The 17,138-nt window shown below is 43.0% G+C and overlaps 1 long non-coding RNA gene and 4 other non-coding genes across 6 annotated transcripts; 1 reads left to right on the top strand and 4 right to left on the bottom strand.

Moving 5' to 3' along the window:
• Nucleotides 1-148: 148 nt before the first annotated feature.
• Nucleotides 149-235, bottom strand: TRNAM-CAU. The gene is given in 2 exon segments: nt 149-184; nt 198-235. It is a non-coding gene; the product is annotated as a tRNA-Met (tRNA).
• A 2,323-nt stretch (nt 236-2,558) lies between these two features.
• On the top strand, nt 2,559-2,632 carry TRNAV-AAC. Its single transcript has one exon. It is a non-coding gene; the product is annotated as a tRNA-Val (tRNA).
• Nucleotides 2,633-2,702: 70 nt separating this feature from the next.
• Nucleotides 2,703-2,776, bottom strand: TRNAI-AAU. Its single transcript has one exon. It is a non-coding gene; the product is annotated as a tRNA-Ile (tRNA).
• Nucleotides 2,777-11,077: 8,301 nt separating this feature from the next.
• On the bottom strand, nt 11,078-12,879 carry LOC125526872. 2 transcript variants are annotated; one of them, XR_007291920.1, is made up of 2 exons: nt 12,674-12,879; nt 11,078-11,347 (listed from the first exon to the last, which is right to left on the bottom strand). It is a non-coding gene; the product is annotated as an uncharacterized LOC125526872 (long non-coding RNA). The 2 variants fall into 2 exon arrangements; XR_007291919.1 differs by lacking the exon at nt 12,674-12,879 and adding an exon at nt 12,359-12,667.
• A 4,090-nt stretch (nt 12,880-16,969) lies between these two features.
• Nucleotides 16,970-17,043, bottom strand: TRNAI-AAU. Its single transcript has one exon. It is a non-coding gene; the product is annotated as a tRNA-Ile (tRNA).
• Nucleotides 17,044-17,138: the final 95 nt, after the last annotated feature.

Below are 17,138 nucleotides of genomic sequence, written 5' to 3'. Positions count from 1 at the left end.
CATAACTAGTTTAAAATTCTCAATGTATAAGAGAGACGGCTTATGAAAAAAGCTGGGGAAAGCGGCTTATTTTTTAAGCCACCAAAAGATTTTTAACTAGGAGCCAAAAGGGAAATAATTTAATGCCAGCAAAATATTAAATAAAAAATGGGGCGAGAGAGGCTCGAACTCTCGACCTCAGGATCACTCGCTTTAGCTATGAGACCTACGCGCTAGCCAACTGCGCCACCGCCCCATTGTGATATTTCTTTTTATCAAAAGTTAGTTATAAATGTTATCTCTGAAGCCAGTAAAATAGTGTGGTGTCACGGTCCAGTCTCCAGCTGCGAGGCATCAGTTAGTGATCTGATTCTACTCATGTTCATTCCCAGCACCAGTTTTACGTATGCAACCGCGAGAGATTCTAAACGGTGTCTGTACATTTCGATTTCAGCAAAGCTCATGCAACAGCAGCAAGCTCATCTTGTTCATTTCATGGCCGACACAGTGATAATAACTATCAACCAATCAGTTAATGATTCCAACGACCCCATGGTTCTCAAGAAAAGAAAAGAAAAATGCAAAAATATGGAGCCTACTTCTCAAGGATCCATCATTCCATCAAAGTGTACTTTGGGGGCACAAATGGACCACCATCTGATCCAGCCCTTGCACTTCTTTTATGCAGGTTCATTGGCCAGCAAACCAATCCATCCGATATAAAAACAGATAATAGCAGGTTGTGATGAGAATCCATATATGGGTGTACTGTACGTATCGATAAACACAAAGTTGGTTCGTAGTCTCGCCTCTCCATAGTGGGAGATTACATAGTTCAAACAATTAGGAATTTTTCTGAACGTAAAATAAACAAAGAAAAATCTTTGAATTCAAGAACAACTACTGATTACTAAACTTTGATTTTGCCTTTTTTGTTATAAAAAATAATTATTATTTATTAAACTAAAAATAACTACTGCTTATTGGAAATTATTTCTTAGTCCGAATCATACTAGATTTTCGTGATATAATATAATTTCTAACTATATACAGCTTATACACATAAAATTTATCTTGATCCGTTTTTCCTCTTGAATCCTTTAGTTTTAGTTAGCTCATGAAAAATTTAAAACTATTAATTTAGTATTATCCATAGTGGATTTATCTAGACCAATATATCAGATTCTTATGCTATTTGGGGGATTTCTTCTTCTACTAGGGGGTTTACAAGTAGTATTAGTTACCGACCCTATTTATTCTGCCTTTTCATTGGGATTAATTCTTGTTTATATATCCGTATTCCATTTTATTATTTAATTTGTACTTTGTAGCTGTCGCACAACTTCTTATTTATGTGGGAGCCATAAATGTCGCAATCATATTCGCCATAATGTTCATAAATCGCCCAGAATGGTCTGAAGATAAGAATCGTTGAACTATTGGAGATGGTTTCACTTCACTCGTTTGTATAACTATTGTTCTTTCACTAATGACTACTATCCCAGATACATCATGGTAGAAGGGAATTTCTGAAGCATCATGTATTCATGTTGGACGGGTGTGTGTGTCTTTTCCATGTGCTTTCTGCTTTCATTGGCACCGATTTATAATTTATTGCAGGTTTGTCTCCATAAATCTTAGAACATAATGCAGTGAATTATTGCCATGGAAAACTTAAGGAAAACGATTCAGATCAGATGGCCGATCCAGCGCGAGCATCCGCCGCCTCTCCCGTGCGATGTGCGTGTTGCGTGGGACCCGTCCAGCATTATCTGTATGGAGTAGTTTCCTTCATCTTTATCTCACCCACACCAATCACTCAACCTTTTCCTTTCTTCCATGGCGTTTTGTCTCTCTCAAGCCTTCTCTCAATCTCCCACCCAAATCTCTTACTAGATGATGTTGTTTTTTGCAGCTAGTGCGTGGTTCAGGGAACTGCGACTGCATGCAAGACCTCGTCCTTGCCGCCCCTGACCATCACCGGCCGTGCGAATAGCGACGGTGTTGTCAGCAACGGCGGCGGTGTTTCTGAAACATCATCTTTGTTGCAATTTTTTCTGCAATATCCTGTGTGTTGCAAAAGCTCCTTCTTCAATAACATGGCAAAAGAATTCTGCAACAAAATCTATGGTGCGAAAAAATTCTGCAACAAGGCTTGTGTTGCAATAATGGAGGATGTTGCTAGTTGCAAAAAAATAAAATCTGCAACAAGATCTTGGTTGCAAAAAAATTCCGCAATAAGGCTTGTGTTGCAATAATGAAGGGTGTAAAAAAAATGTGCAACAAGGCATGCGTTGCAATAATGAAGGGCGATGCTGGTTGCAAAATATTTCCACAACAAGGCTTGTGTTGCAATAATGGAGAGTGCCGTTGGCCACTCCATGCACCAGATCCGATGGCTGGCGACCCAACCGATCTTTTAAAACGATCCGCCGGCGGACGCATAGCTGCCCCCAAAATTTAAAGGACAACCGTCTCGTAAAAATAGTGGACCAACAGTGAATGATGTTGTGCATGTCTTTGGAGATTGCTGGACGCTTATACCGATCTTATAAGCTTTACCGATCAAGACGTCAACTGGTTTCGTGGTGTAGTTGGTTATCACGTCAGTCTAACACACTGAAGGTCTCCGGTTTGAACCCGGGCGAAGCCATCTAATTATGTTTTCTTTTTGCTCGCATTTTCCATTGAGTAAAAAAAAGAAGAAAGAAAAAAAAGATTAATGGCCCATACAGGTCTCGAACCTGTGACCTTCGCGTTATTAGCACGACGCTCTAACCAGCTGAGCTAATAGGCCGGGTGCGAAATTCATATTTTGTCGTATTATAATTCACTGCGTATTGCTGGACGCTCAAACTGAATATGGCTTGCACGGTATCTCCCTTGTGATGTGATGAAAAGAGTAAGCAGATCACCGGAGCTCTTTTTTTTTTTGCCTTTCTTATACTGATAATATGAACCAGAGGTAAAGCCATCTTTGTTCGTTGGAGCCATCAGCAAAATTCTTGGCTATCAAGATTCTCATTTGACTGTCGACGTTGGGAAGTATTCGTAGCTGTTGGAGCCTTTTTGTCATTGTGTCTGTGATGGGATGGGTATGCAAATCATCTTGCAACAGCTACATAGTGATGAAAAGCATATGCGCAAGCGGGTAATTAATGGCAACTATATATACCCGATCTAAGCCCTCCAAGAGAAAATAATCACTCTCGACTTCTGTATCATAGGATGCACATAGCCAAATTTTGTTCAATTCTTTTGGACCGAGGACACTATCTTTTGGAAGAAGAACTATGTTTTTCGTGGTATCCCTCCCTTCTCTATACCTGGATACGAAAATAACGGCTGGCATGCATGGATCAACCAAGACGCCATATGAAATACTGGCCACCTCACTTAATTGATCGTTGTCAGGGTTTGCGACGTTTAAAGCCATGGGAGTATAAACGGGGATAAAAGTCGTATATCCATCTTATGATGAGAAGAAAAATCATCACAAGGAGCAAGTAGGAAAATCATCTTTGCTCATAGGAGCCATCCACACAATACACCAATAAATCTTCGTCCTTGTCTAGTTTCCCATTTCGCTATCTTTGCATGCAAATATTTGTCTTTGTTGGAATCTTTTTTGTCACTGTTTCCGACTTTATGTGATGTGATGTGTGCGCAAATCATCATGCAACAGCTACATAACAATAAAGTCATCTGCTACTATACAAAAGGAAAAAAAAATACGCAAGATTCTTTTTCGTTTTCATTTTTTGTTTCTTCGGTGAAAGATGGATGCTGTTGATGAACGCGCTAGCATGCCGTGTACAACTGAGTTGTCACAATTTTTCTCCCTCACGTCAATTTTTGATGTTATGGATGCTGGAATTTAGTCCATTTTAGGCAGTCCAATAACTATTTCAGAAATTCCTAATAAATTCTAGAGGCCCACTTAGCCCATCTGTGCAAGGCAAGGGATACTACTAAAGTTTAGTCACACATTGCTAGTTTAGTGGGAGTTGGACCTCCTTATAAGGGAGGTTCTTTCCCCACTTGTACGAGCATGAAAACAAGAGGGATATCCACGCGCGCTCCTCCTCCGCCGCCCGCCTCGGCATGACGCGCTGCGCCGCGGGTTGCGGGAATGAGCCGATGTCTAAATTTTTGCCACGCACTACGGGTATACGAAAGGTCACTCGGGAGCTGGAAAGTTTTTGCTGTAGTGGATATTGAATACGAACGCTGCCCCCTTCGGCTGCTGTCTGTTCGTTTCATCTCCTGCGTTCCCTTCAGCTCCCGGCGCAGCCTCACGCCTTCTTCTCTTACGCCTATAAAAGGGAGGTCGCTCCTCTCAGAGAGACGCACCAGAACTTCTCGTTCCTCTCGCCACCGGTTCCAATCTCTGAGCTGCTGCTGTCTTCCTCATCCCGGCTTGCGGCATGCACCGCAGGTCGGGACAGTAGGCCTCCGGAACCGCACCTCTTTGAGTCCTGTATGGGAGAAGGGTGATAAGGTTTTTGGGGAGCGTTCTGCGCGACTACTGACTGACTCCTTCGTCACGGACGCCCCGGACTCCAACGACTACTTCCCCGACGACGATTTCTTCCCCGACGTCGACAACCTCCTCGACGACATGGCTGGCGAGGACGCCGACCCCAAGTCCAGTGCTACTGCTGCTGCTGTCCCGTATGTGTTCTTCTTTCTGTTAGATATCCTGCCACAGTTTCTCGTACTAGTACTTGCCCTAAATATGTTAGGTTCTACCTCATATATGCAACTAGTTCTACTGTCTGCTATAGATATGATAAGCTACGGTTCATATATGCAGAATCTATTTTCCTTCTCTCTGTCAGAACGCATGACTTGTTTTATCTCTACTATATTAGTCATGCTTTATCTAGTATTTCTGTTAATAAAATCATCTGGTAAATTGCTCATATTTCCAACAATCCAAAAACCTTATTATAGGCAATTTACCCCGAGTGGTTTTGCTGCTTCCATGAGACCTCCTATGTTTGAGGGTATCCACTATAAGATGTGGCGCGTGAGAGCAGTCTTATGGTTTCAAACCATGAGTTGCTATGACGCCACTCTCGGCAAACCTGAAGGAGAGCCTGATGCTCAACAGGCACAAGCTTTTCAGAAAATGGATACTCTGTTTAAGGCTGCTCTCTTGAGTGTTCTTGGTGAGAACATAGTTGATGCTTATGCGTCAATTGATAATGAAAAAGATATGTGGGATGCACTCGAGGCCAAGTTTGGGGTCTCGGATGCTGGCACTGAGTTGTACATCATGGAGCAATTCTATGATTACAGGATGACTGAAGAGCGCTCCGTGGTTGAGCAAGCTCATGAGATACAGTCATTTGCTAGAGAATTTGAGCACTTCAGTTGTATGCTACCGGACAAGTTTGTTGCCGGAGGTATCATCACTAAGCTTCCTCCTTCATGGAGGAACTTTGCTACCTTGCTGAAGCATAAGAGGCAGGAGTTTTCCGTCCCGGATCTCATTGGCACTCTTGATGTGGAAGAAAAGGCGAGAGCAAAGGACACACGTGCTCGAGGTATTGAGGGAGGATCTAGTGCCAATGTGGTACAGAAGCAGAACTTCTAGCCCCACAAGTTCAAGAACAAGGGCAAGTTTGATGGAAAAGCAAAGTTTGATGGGAAGAACAAGGCTGTGCAACACACGAATTTCAAGAAGAAGAATGGCAAGAAGAAAGGTGCTTGTCATGTGTGTGGGGATCCTGATCATTGGGCTCCTAGTTGCCCTAATCACTATGACAAGCGTCATCCTGGGAAAGGCGGCAAGACCGCTAATGTTGTCATTAGAGACACTGACATGAAGGATGCTGGGTATGGTATATTTCCCACTATTCTTTCAGTATGTCATTCTCCTGACTGGTTATTGACACGGGTGCTAATGTGCATGTATGCGGTGATATTTCCATGTTTTCGTCTTATCAGACCACGGGGACTTCAACCGTGCTGATGGGCAACGGTTCAAGTGCTTCTGTTCGTGGTGTTGGCACGGTCGATCTGAAGTTTACTTCGGGAAAGATCGTGTGGCTGAAGAACGTGCATTATGTCCCCTCCGTCAATAAAAATCTTGTTAGCGGATCTCTTCTGTGTAGAGATGGCTACAAGCTTGTCTTTGAGTCGAATAAATTTGTAATATCCAAGTATGGAACCTTTGTTGGTAAAGGCTGTGAGTCGGGAGGCTTGTTTCGTTTATCCTTATCAGACGTTTGCAATAAAGTTGTTAATCATATTTGCAACAATAGTGAATCCAGTGTGTGGCATTCACGTCTTTGTCATGTTAACTTTGGTTGCATGTCGTGACTAGCGAAGTTGAACTTAATCCCTAGTTTCACCACCGTCAAGGGATCTAAGTGTCAAGTGTGTGTGCAAGCTAAGCAACCTCGTAAGTCTCACACGACTGCGGAAATAAGAAATCTTGCACCACTAGAGCTCATACATTCAGATCTGTGTGAAATGAATGGTGTGTTGACAAAAGGTGGAAAGAAATATTTCATGACGTTAATTGATGACTCCACTAGATACTGCCGTGTGTATCTTCTAAAATCTAAGGATGAGGCTTTGAATTTTTTCAAGATCTATAAAGCTGAAGTGGAAAACCAACTTGATCGGAAAATCAAGAGGCTTAGGTCTGACCGTGGTGGAGAGTATTTTTCCAATGAGTTTGATGCTTTTTGTGCGGAACATGGTATAATCCATGAGAGGACGCCTCCCTACTCACCTCAGTCAAATGGGGTGGCCGAAAGAAAGAACCGTACTCTAACTGATTTGGTTAACGCCATGTTAGACACATCGGGTCTCTCCAAGGCATGGTGGGGGGAGGCGATATTGACAGCATGTCATGTCCTGAACCGAGTCCCCACAAAGAACAAAGAGATAACTTCATTCGAGGAATGGGAGAAGAAAAGGTTAAAACTCTCTTATCTGCGAACATGGGGTTGTTTGGCGAAAGTCAATGCTCCAATTTCAAAGAAGCGGAAGCTTGGACCAAACACTGTGGATTGTGTTTTCCTGGGATATGCTTTTCATAGCATTGGCTATAGATTCTTAGTTGTAAAATCTGAGGTACCTGACATGCATGTCGGTACGATCATGGAGTCGAATGATGCGACTTTCTTTGAAGATATCTTTCCCATGAAGGATATGGCTACCTCATCTAATCAGGAGATGCCTAGTTCATCGAATCAGGAACCAGTTACAATTACCGAACCTACAATTTCGATGGAACACTTTGAAAGTCCTGTGGAGGAGAACAATGAAGTTCCTATTAGGAGCAAGAGACAGAGGACTGCAAAGTCCTTTGGTGATGATTTTCTTGTGTACCTCATAGATGACACTCCCAGTTCTATTTCAGAGGCCTATGCATTTGAAGATGCTGACTACTGGAAGGAAGCGGTTCATAGCGAGATGGATTCCATCTTGGCAAATGAAACTTGGGAGATAATTGATCGTCCTTATGGGTGCAAACCTATAGGATGCAAATGGGTATTCAAGAAGAAGCTTAGGCCTGATGGTACTATTGAAAAGTACAAGGCTCGGCTCGTGGCTAAGGGTTATACCCAAAAGGAAGGTGAAGACTTCTTTGATACTTACTCACCTGTGGCTTGACTGACCACTATTCGAGTTCTACTTTCACTAGCTGCCTCGCATGGTCTTCTCGTTCATCAAATGGATGTTAAGACTGCTTTCCTAAATGGAGAGTTGGACGAGGAAATTTATATGGAACAACCAGATGGGTTTGTACTAGATGGTCAGGAAGGGAAAGTATGCAAGTTGCTGAAGTCTTTGTACGGACTTAAGCAAGCACCCAAACAGTGGCATGAGAAGTTTGAAAGAACTTTAACAGCTGCAGGCTTTGTTGTGAACGAAGCTGACAAATGTGTGTACTATCGCCATGGTGGGGGCGAGGGAGTTATCCTGTGCTTGTATGTTGATGACATACTGATTTTCGGAACAAATCTGAATGTTATTAAGGAGGTCAAGGATTTCCTATCTTGTTGTTTTGAGATGAAGGATTTAGGAGTGGCTGATGTCATTCTGAACATCAAGTTGTTGAGAGACGATGATGGTGGGATTACATTTTCAATCTCACTATGTGGAAAAGATCTTGTGTCGCTTTGGCTATAGTGACTGCAAGCCCTCTCCAACACCATATGATGCGAGTGTGTTACTTCGAAAGAATCGAAGAATTGCTAGAGATCAATTGAAATATTCTCAGATTATTGGCTCGCTTATGTACTTAGCAAGTGCTACAAGACCTGACATCTCTTTTGCTGTTAGCAAACTGAGTCGGTTTGTCTCAAAACCAGGAGATGTGCATTGGAAAGCTCTAGAGAGAGTTTTGCGTTATTTGAAAGGCACTGCAAATTATGGAATTCACTACACCGGGCACCCAAAGATGCTTGAAGGGTATAGTGACTCAAACTAGATCTCAGATGCTGATGAGATAAAGGCCACGAGCGGTTATGTATTCACTCATGGAGGTGGCGCTGTTTCTTGGAAGTCTTGCAAGCAAACCATCTTAACGAGGTCAGCAATGAAAGCAGAACTCACAGCACTAGATACAGCTACGGTTGAAGCAGATTGGCTTCGCCGGCTCTTGAATGACTTGTCGGTTGTTGAGAAACATGTACCGGGTGTCCTTATGAACTGCGACAATCAAATTGTGATCACGAAAGTGAGGAGTTCAAAGGATAACATGAAGTCATCAAGACACGTTCAGAGAAGGTTAAAGTCTGTCAGGAAAATGAAAAACTCCGGAGTTATTGCGTTGGATTATATCCAAACGTCTAAAAATCTGGCAGATCCTTTTACCAAGGGTCTATCACGTAATGTGATAGATAATGCATCGAGGGAGATGGGTATGAGACCCACAATATGAGTTGTTCACAGTGGTAACCTATTCTTTGTGATCGGAGATCCCGTGAATTAGATGTGGAAGACAAGCTGTTGGTCAACTGGGAGGAGAGTACCCTTACTGTTAAAATACCACTCCATAAAGATGCAATACTCTCCTAATCTGCATGGCAGATTGATGTATATCGTAATGTGTTCTAAGTGGCTCTTTGAAGCAGAGATGTTGTCCTGCAGAACATCTTTTGAAGAACGCACCTATATGAGTCTGATTGTTAAACGTCGCAATCTATGAGAGTAGGGTTCTCTCTAGTAAACTCATGAAAGGTCTCGGAGTATGACGCATAAGCTCCATCCGCGGGGAAGACCCACGGTAGCCACGTATCGGTCAAGGCTTTATGTGAAGCTAGATTAGCAGAAAACTTGCAGTTCAAGGCCCAGTCCACTGTTCAAGTTGCTTACTAGTGTAGCATAGAGTTCTAGGTGGAAGTTCAACTTAACAGTCTCCACTGCAATACCGGTATATAAAACAGTGTTTTGGAACCAAAGGAAAATTTCTGTGTGTCTCTGGGATCTGGTGGGGGATTGCTGGAATTTAGTCCATTTTGGGCAGCCCAATAACTATTTCAGAAATTCCTAATAAATCCTAGAGGCCCACTTAGCCCATCTGTGCAAGGCAAGGGATACTACTAAAGTTTAGTCCCACATTGCTAGTTTAGTGGGAGTTGAACCTCCTTATAAGGGAGGTTCTTTCCCCACTTGTACGAGTATGAGAACAAGAGGGATATCCACGCGCGCTCCTCCTTCGCCGCCCGCCTCGCCACGCCACGCCACGCCTCGTCACGACGCGCCGCGGGTTGCGGGAATGAGCCGAGCCGATGTCTAAATTTTTGCCACGCACTACGGGTATACGAAAGGTCACTCGGGAGCTGGAAAGTTTTTGCTATAGTGGAGGCACTACGGGTATACGAAAGGTCACTCGGGAGCTGGAAAGTTTTTGCTATAGTGGATATTGAATACGAACGCTGCACCCTTCGCCTCCTTCTCTTACGCCTATAAAAGGGAGGTCGCTCCTCTCAGAGAGACGCACCAAAACTTCTCCTTCCTCTCGCCACCGGTTTCAATCTCTGAGCTGCTGCTGTCTTCCTCACCCCGGCTTGCGGCGTGCACCGCAGGTCGGGACAGTACGCCTCCGGAACCGCACCTCTTTGAGTCCTGTACGCGAGAAGGGTGATAAGGTTTTTGGGGATATTGAATACGAATGCTGCACCCTTCGCCTCCTTCTCTTGCGCCTATAAAAGGGAGGTCGCTCCTCTCAGAAAGACGCACCAGAACTTCTCCTTCCTCTCGCCACCGGTTTCAATCTCTGAGCTGCTGCTGTCTTCCGCATCCCGGCTTGCGGCGTGCACTGCAGATTGGGACAGTACGCCTCCGGAACCGCACCTCTTTGAGTCCTGTACGGGAGAAGGGTGATAAGGTTTTTGGGGAGCGTTCTGCGCGACTACTGACTGACTCCTTCGTCACGGACGTCCCGGACTCCAACGACTTCTTCCCCGACGTCGACAACCTCCTCGACGACATGGCTGGCGAGGACACCGACCCCAAGTCCAGTGCTACTGATGTTGTTGTCCCGTATGTGTTCTTCTTTCTGTTAGATATCCTGCCACAGTTTCTCGTACTAGTACTTGCCCTAAATATGTTAGGTTCTACCTCATATATGCAACTAGTTCTACTGTCTGCTATAGATATGATAAGCTACGGTTCATATATGCAGAAGCTATTTTCCTTCTCTCTGTCAGAACGCATGACTTGTTTTATCTCTACTATATTAGTCATGCTTTATCTAGTATTTCTGTTAATAAAATCATCCGATAAATTGCTCATATTTCCAACAATGGATGTGTCATGCGGCGTTCCTGTTACCAAGTGTGTATGTGTTTTGAAGAATTATGTAGTGTATGTTGTTGTGCCTGGTTTGGTTCTGAAGAAAAGGGTATGTACCAAGATTGGAATGTTCTAACCCTTTCTATCATGCATCCTCTTGTCCCCTCGAACTAATTATGTCCTTTGCGGAAGAAAAACACACAAATCTTTCCATGCGAAAGAAGCAGCAGCAGCAGCAGCGGTGTGTGCTATATGAATACTATTGCCTATCTGATGATTTAACTAGAGTGGGGTGCTTAACTAAAAGAAGGGAAGATTTGCGAGAAAAGAAAGGTACATATGGATGATATTTGTCCATCCATCCATCAATTGTTCCCTGTTGTTGTCAGAGAGTGCTTGATTAAACAATCTGGGCGAGGCGAATCAATCATGTGAGCTGTGGAATTAACAATTGGAGCAGCTGTTGCTGCTTGGTTTGTGTTTCATACTTTCATGCCAGTCTGGTGGCTTCAGCTTTGGCTCTGAAGACCTGAGTCATGCCTGATGGGAGTGCAGGTGTTCTTGCCAGCTTCAATTTGCAAGGAATTCGTGCAGACCCGACCTGCTGCACAGGGCAGAAAATTGAAATTCAACGCTAGGAACAGCAAGTGGAATAATTTTGTTCCAGAAAGAATGGTTACAGGAAATATAGGAGCAAAAGAAAAAATTGGGGCGAGAGAGGCTCGAACTCTCGACCTCAGGATCACTCGCTTTAGCTATGAGACCTACGCGCTAGCCAACTGCGCCACTGCCCCCTTGTGTTATTTTCTTAAATCAAAGTTTATTGTACTTGGATATCTCTTATATGTGTTGTAATTGACGTAATTTTATACTATGTTTGTGAAAAAAATAGAAGAATCCGAGTTGGTTAACCAGATGGTAGAAATAGGTAAAGGCGTGTTACAGAAACATGACGACATATATATGTTGATACAAACTTCGACGGCAGCAAGTAGGTTGGTTGGTTATCACTACTCAAATTGGTTCTAGACTCAAGTAGCCAGGCATAAATATATTAGTATTCAAACCACCCCCCCCCCCCCCCCCCACCCCCCCCAAGTTTTACATATGCATCTTCCTGCAGAGATTCCAGATGCATGGTCTGTGTAGACAACAAAATTAGTGATTTCCTCCTTGCATCTGTCTGGTACCTTTGGTCACTTCTGGACACAATGAAAAGAGGCTCAGTTCAAGATGCCAAAAAGAAAAAGAAAATCCGACGGTTCTCAACTATCAAGAAGTAAACAAGACGATACATGGAGCCTCGCTACTTCTATAATGGATCAAAGCAGTTGTACTCTAGATCCATCACTCCATCAAAGTGTACTTTGGGGGCACAAATAGTACTAGTAGGACCACCGTGTTTAGTTCAGGTCCATATTCCAGCAAACTAAACCATATACCAGGAAGGGAAAAAGATAGTGGTAGCTGGCTGCAATAGTAAAATATTTATGGATAACTTAAACCATATGTATGCATCTCACCTCGCTGCATCAAGATAAGCATTAAGCATCCTCAAAAAAAAAGGATAAGCATTAAGCAACAGAAATGGCCTCCTAAGCTCATGGACCACTACCTTGGAGGAGAGAAGAAAGATCATGGAAGAACAAAAATGTTGCCAAGGTGGTTTGGGCTTCAGAAACCAAGCTTGGTTAGAACGCCAAGCGTGGTGTCTCCTACCTTGCCCCGACAGTCTCCGTGCCCGACTACTGAAAGCAAAATATTATCTAAATGGGAGGTTGGAAGATACTGTTTGTACGGGTAACCCGTCTCCTACTTGGCAGGCAATATGTCATGGCCTTGAATTGCTAAAGAAAGGGATAGTGTGGATGATCACAAATGGCCAAAATGTTAGAATTTGGCGTGATAGATGGATTGTAAGAGATCTTACTGGTGGACTCATATCGCCCAAAGGACATTGTAGATTTGAATGGCCTCCTGAGCTTATGGACCACAATGGAAATTGGGATAACTCTAAACTGCAGCAATTCTTTCTCCCAATCGACATTTGTGACATCCAAAAAATTGGCCCCTCTCATCGTCTTGGCGATGACTTGATAGCATGGGCCCAAGAAATCTGGTGTATACGGTGTGAGAAGTGTGTACCGTTTGGCTACGGATGATCTTCATAATGGGCGCGTGACCTCCTCAGGCCACCACCCAAACGGCCGACGTGACGGTTGGAAGGCCCTATGGTCATGCAGTGCATCACCAAAGGTATTGAGCTTCGGTTGGTGCCTAGCAAATAATTCCCTTGGTACGTGGTGCAACAAAAACAAACGAATTTTGGAACCCAAGACATTATGCTCTATATGTAGCACATGTGAGGAAGATTTTTTTCCCGTGCATAAATGCAAGAACGCTATGACGGACAATGTCTTCTAAATGGACTTTACATGATGTTATATCTATCAAGCCCACTGGTCCAGATTGGTTTATTCAACTGCTTTGTGAGTTAGATGAACCAACAAGGGTTCAACTTCTTATGCTCTTCTGGAGAATCTATCATGTTCGAAATGATATAGGTGGCCTTTGGTTCTCAGGCTATCCCTGGATGGGATAGGGATAACCTGATTTTTTGAGGATGCCACACGTTTGGAAGAGAGGATGAGATGGCTGAGGATAACCAGGGATAACGAATATTCGCTCCAAAACTTGGCTATCGAGAGCCGCAAAAAATTGGCGGACAAGGGCAGCCACCCACGCTCGCTCTGCTTCAGCTTACCTATCTTGGTGATTAGCACCGAGACAAGAGACAAACAGATGAATAGGCAACACGGTCACACCAGATCTGATTAGTGAGTTTGGCGATTTCGATGAATTGTTTGGACAGTGGAAGCTAGCCTCCGTGCTAATGCCCGGCGAGTAGAAAGGATAGTCATGACCGAATTGTTTCGATTTTGTATCATAGAAGGTAAACGGAAAAAATCTGCATATACTACTTGGGTATTTTCTCTTTCTTTGAGGGGAATATATTGGGGGTATTCTGACCTGAGAGGTAATCATAACAATTCATCCACCTATCATCCTTTCAAGCAAACATAAAATTGGCTATCCCGACCACTATCTAACCTTCCAACCAAACATGCAAAGATGGCTATCCATAACTAGGTGGACAGGGGCACCCTTAGCCAATCCAACCTTGCCATTGAACCAAACACCACCATAGTGCACTCAAAGACCGGCCCCCTGTGGATGTCCCTGTCAGGTTTCTATAGAGCTATCTATCCTCCTTACAGTCTGTTGCGACTTGCCCAAATGATGATCATACTAAGGGAAAATCCCCGGTTCAGTTCTGCTACCCACTGGTAATACGCACATGTGACAATAAATTTACTACTCCTGTCCCTTGGTCACCTCCTTCTGCTAGACGTGTTAAACTAAATACAGATGGCTCCATATTGGATGGGGTTGATGGTATAGGTATGATACTCCGTGACCACTCCGACGGTATTGTTTTCAGCTCCTGTAGGCACCTTTTTTCATGCAATGATGTGTTGGAGGCTGAGATTTTAGCTATCCGGGAGGGACTCATGCTAGCCCTACAATGGGGCAATCTACCAATTGACATTGAAAGTGACAATTTGGAGGTTGTGAACATGTTGAAGAGTGGAGACACAAACAGATCAAGATAGACATTTCTTGTTAGAGAGATAAAGGAAGCATGTCCGAATCGTAGTTCTTGTATTACCCACATCCGTCGTGGCTGTAATTCCACTAGCTAGTCATGTTTCGGCAAACTTTGGGAGGACTCAAGGTCGAACTGTTGTATGGCTTGGGTCGGGACCAGATGTCGTATTAGACGATGTTAAGCGTGATTATACATTGATTGAGTAATACAAGAATTATTTCCGCAAAAAAACACAAATGTTACCAACACTGAATGTTGTTTATGTTATATCCGTAGCAAGGCTGATTTTGTGTATGAGACACACGAGGCATCACCTAAGGAAAACATGCTACAAAAGAAATGAGGAGCCAGAATCAAGTCGATCACAATATACAAAACTCTTTTTTTAGGCAGTACAAAACTCTTTTTTGACGAGGCTACCAGCAAGAACAAACAAAAGGTTTTCTTTTTAGGCTTCAAACAAAAGGTTGACTCGGGCTTGGCAAGATGCGACAGACCTGTGCAGCTGGGCTTGTGAATAAAAGGCCCAACATCCGTTCGTCACTGGAAAAAAACTACTATAATGCCACGAGTAGGGATGATTTGTTTTTCTAGGGAAAAATTAAAAACAGAGAGGAAAAACAGAAACAAAACTGAAATTTTCAAAACTGAAATAAAACTGGAATTTTGTATGCGGAAACATAAATGGAAATGGAACAACGTTTTACAGTGGAACATGCGAGGAAATGGAACTTTTCATTTCTATTAATACGACACTTTCTGTGTTGAGTATGAACATATGGCTATTTTGTAGCCTGACAAACACATAATTAGGCCCTCCACATATCATGCAGAATTGCCCATATGGCCTAACTTCTTCACTACTATCAATGCATCATGGACACTTCTCTTTCTGAGTTGAAGTGTCTACTATATTACTAGTATATACTACTATTGAAGTCGTCAGCTATATAAACAGTGGTGTGTGATCTATCTTCTATTATAGAACAATATGTTAGTAGTATGACCGTATGAGCACTATTGTGATTTGCGCTCTAGTGTTTGGTTGTTTGATGGCTTTCAAGTTTTTGTGTTGCCAATTAAATATTTATGCACAAATGAATATCATATTATATACCCAACATGTATCTTAATATTTTGATACCTTTCAAGTTTTTGTGTTGCGGAAGTTCAATTGTACTTTGTTGGTTCCATTGTGTTTTTTCTACGGTTCAAGGGGTCTTTGGTTCCGGCAAATACTCGATTTCGTCTCCGTGTCCTTGTCGTATTCGCTGCGGTTTCATTTCCGGTAGTATTCGTTTGCAGGGTTTCTATATTCATTTCCAATTTTCGAAGCAAATATGAAAACACACGTGGCAACACCAAGTTCCATCCATTTCCACTTTGTTTTCATCCCAAGCCACGAGTCAGTTTCCACTTTCCATCCAAACTAGGGTAGTATAAAATTCCCTGAAAACTAGATTAATATAAACTCATAGATATGAATAAAGGAAAAGAGAAGTGAGTGATGCCCATTATTCAATAGTTGTTACTAGATCTTAGCGGGGTTTAAGCATTTCTTAATGATAATGTAGTTTTTAGTAGCGTTTGCTTCCTTTAATGTCGATTTGAACCATTGGACGCCATGCTGGCGAATCATGGCCTCTCTTCTGCTTTTGCTAAATCTCTATGTGTTGGTTTGAAATATGGGTGGCCGGATTGTGTGTTTCCCCTTTATATTCTCAAACGACCACCTTGTATTGCTCGACTTCGATATTTAGGAGGTCCAAGCGGAATGGTTTGGGGACAATACATGTTCTATTTACCAGACTCGTGGTGTTGGTTTATTCTCTCTTGATTTTCTTGTGCACTACCAGGAGACCCGTCTTTTGTTGTTGGTCTCGTCCCGGTCAAGCTGCCATTTCTTCCTTTAACCCCCTTTCCGGAGGTCCTCCGGCAGAGAATGTATTGATGTGAGCTTGATATCTAATGTTGCGAACCCTTTTTTGGGTTCACCCCTAGTCCATGGTCATCATTGATGCATGTGCTTCAGCATCTTCGATGGCACCAGGGGACTCTTCCTCCTCCATTTCAATCGGAGGTGTCGGTTAGCTGTTTTCAACATTGATGCTAGGTTCGAGACAGGTTGTGCCCAGTGGGGATTTCCCCAGTCATCATGTTGGACATATTTGTTTTTGTTTCTTCTCCACTTGCCCATGTACATGTTTCATTGGTCCTTTCTTGATTTATATATATAATTTATTGCAGGCTCATCTCCATAAATCTTGGAATACAATGCAGACTTTTTTCCATGAAAAATCCGTACTTAAAGGATACTTGTCTTGTAAAAATAGTGGATGAACAGCACATGATGTATACTGTATGTCTTGGAAGAATGCTGAACATTATTTATTAATATATATAAATTAGATGAAACAAAATAAACACAATGGTTTCGTGGTGTAGTTGGTTATCACGTCAGTCTAACACACTGAAGGTCTCCGGTTCGAAGCCATTTATATTTTGTTTTTTTTTCGCATTTTGCATAGTGTAAAAAAAATAAAAGTAAAAGACTGGTGGCCCATACAGGTCTCGAACCTGTGACCTTCGCGTTATTAGCACGACGCTCTAACCAACTGAGCTAATAGGCCTTCTCCTTGTTTGGAAAGAGGGTGCTGAGGAGCTGAGGAGCAGTCTCCCTGGATGTTGCGATTTGTGAAGGAACCATCGTTTCCACATGGGTGTT

The sequence above is a fragment of the Triticum urartu genome, unplaced genomic scaffold (assembly GCF_003073215.2).
Source record: "Triticum urartu cultivar G1812 unplaced genomic scaffold, Tu2.1 TuUngrouped_contig_2116, whole genome shotgun sequence".
In the NCBI taxonomy this organism is placed as follows: Eukaryota; Viridiplantae; Streptophyta; class Magnoliopsida; order Poales; family Poaceae; genus Triticum; species Triticum urartu.
Note: the sequence above shows the minus strand (reverse complement) of the source record. Positions and strands in the feature narration are given on the sequence as shown.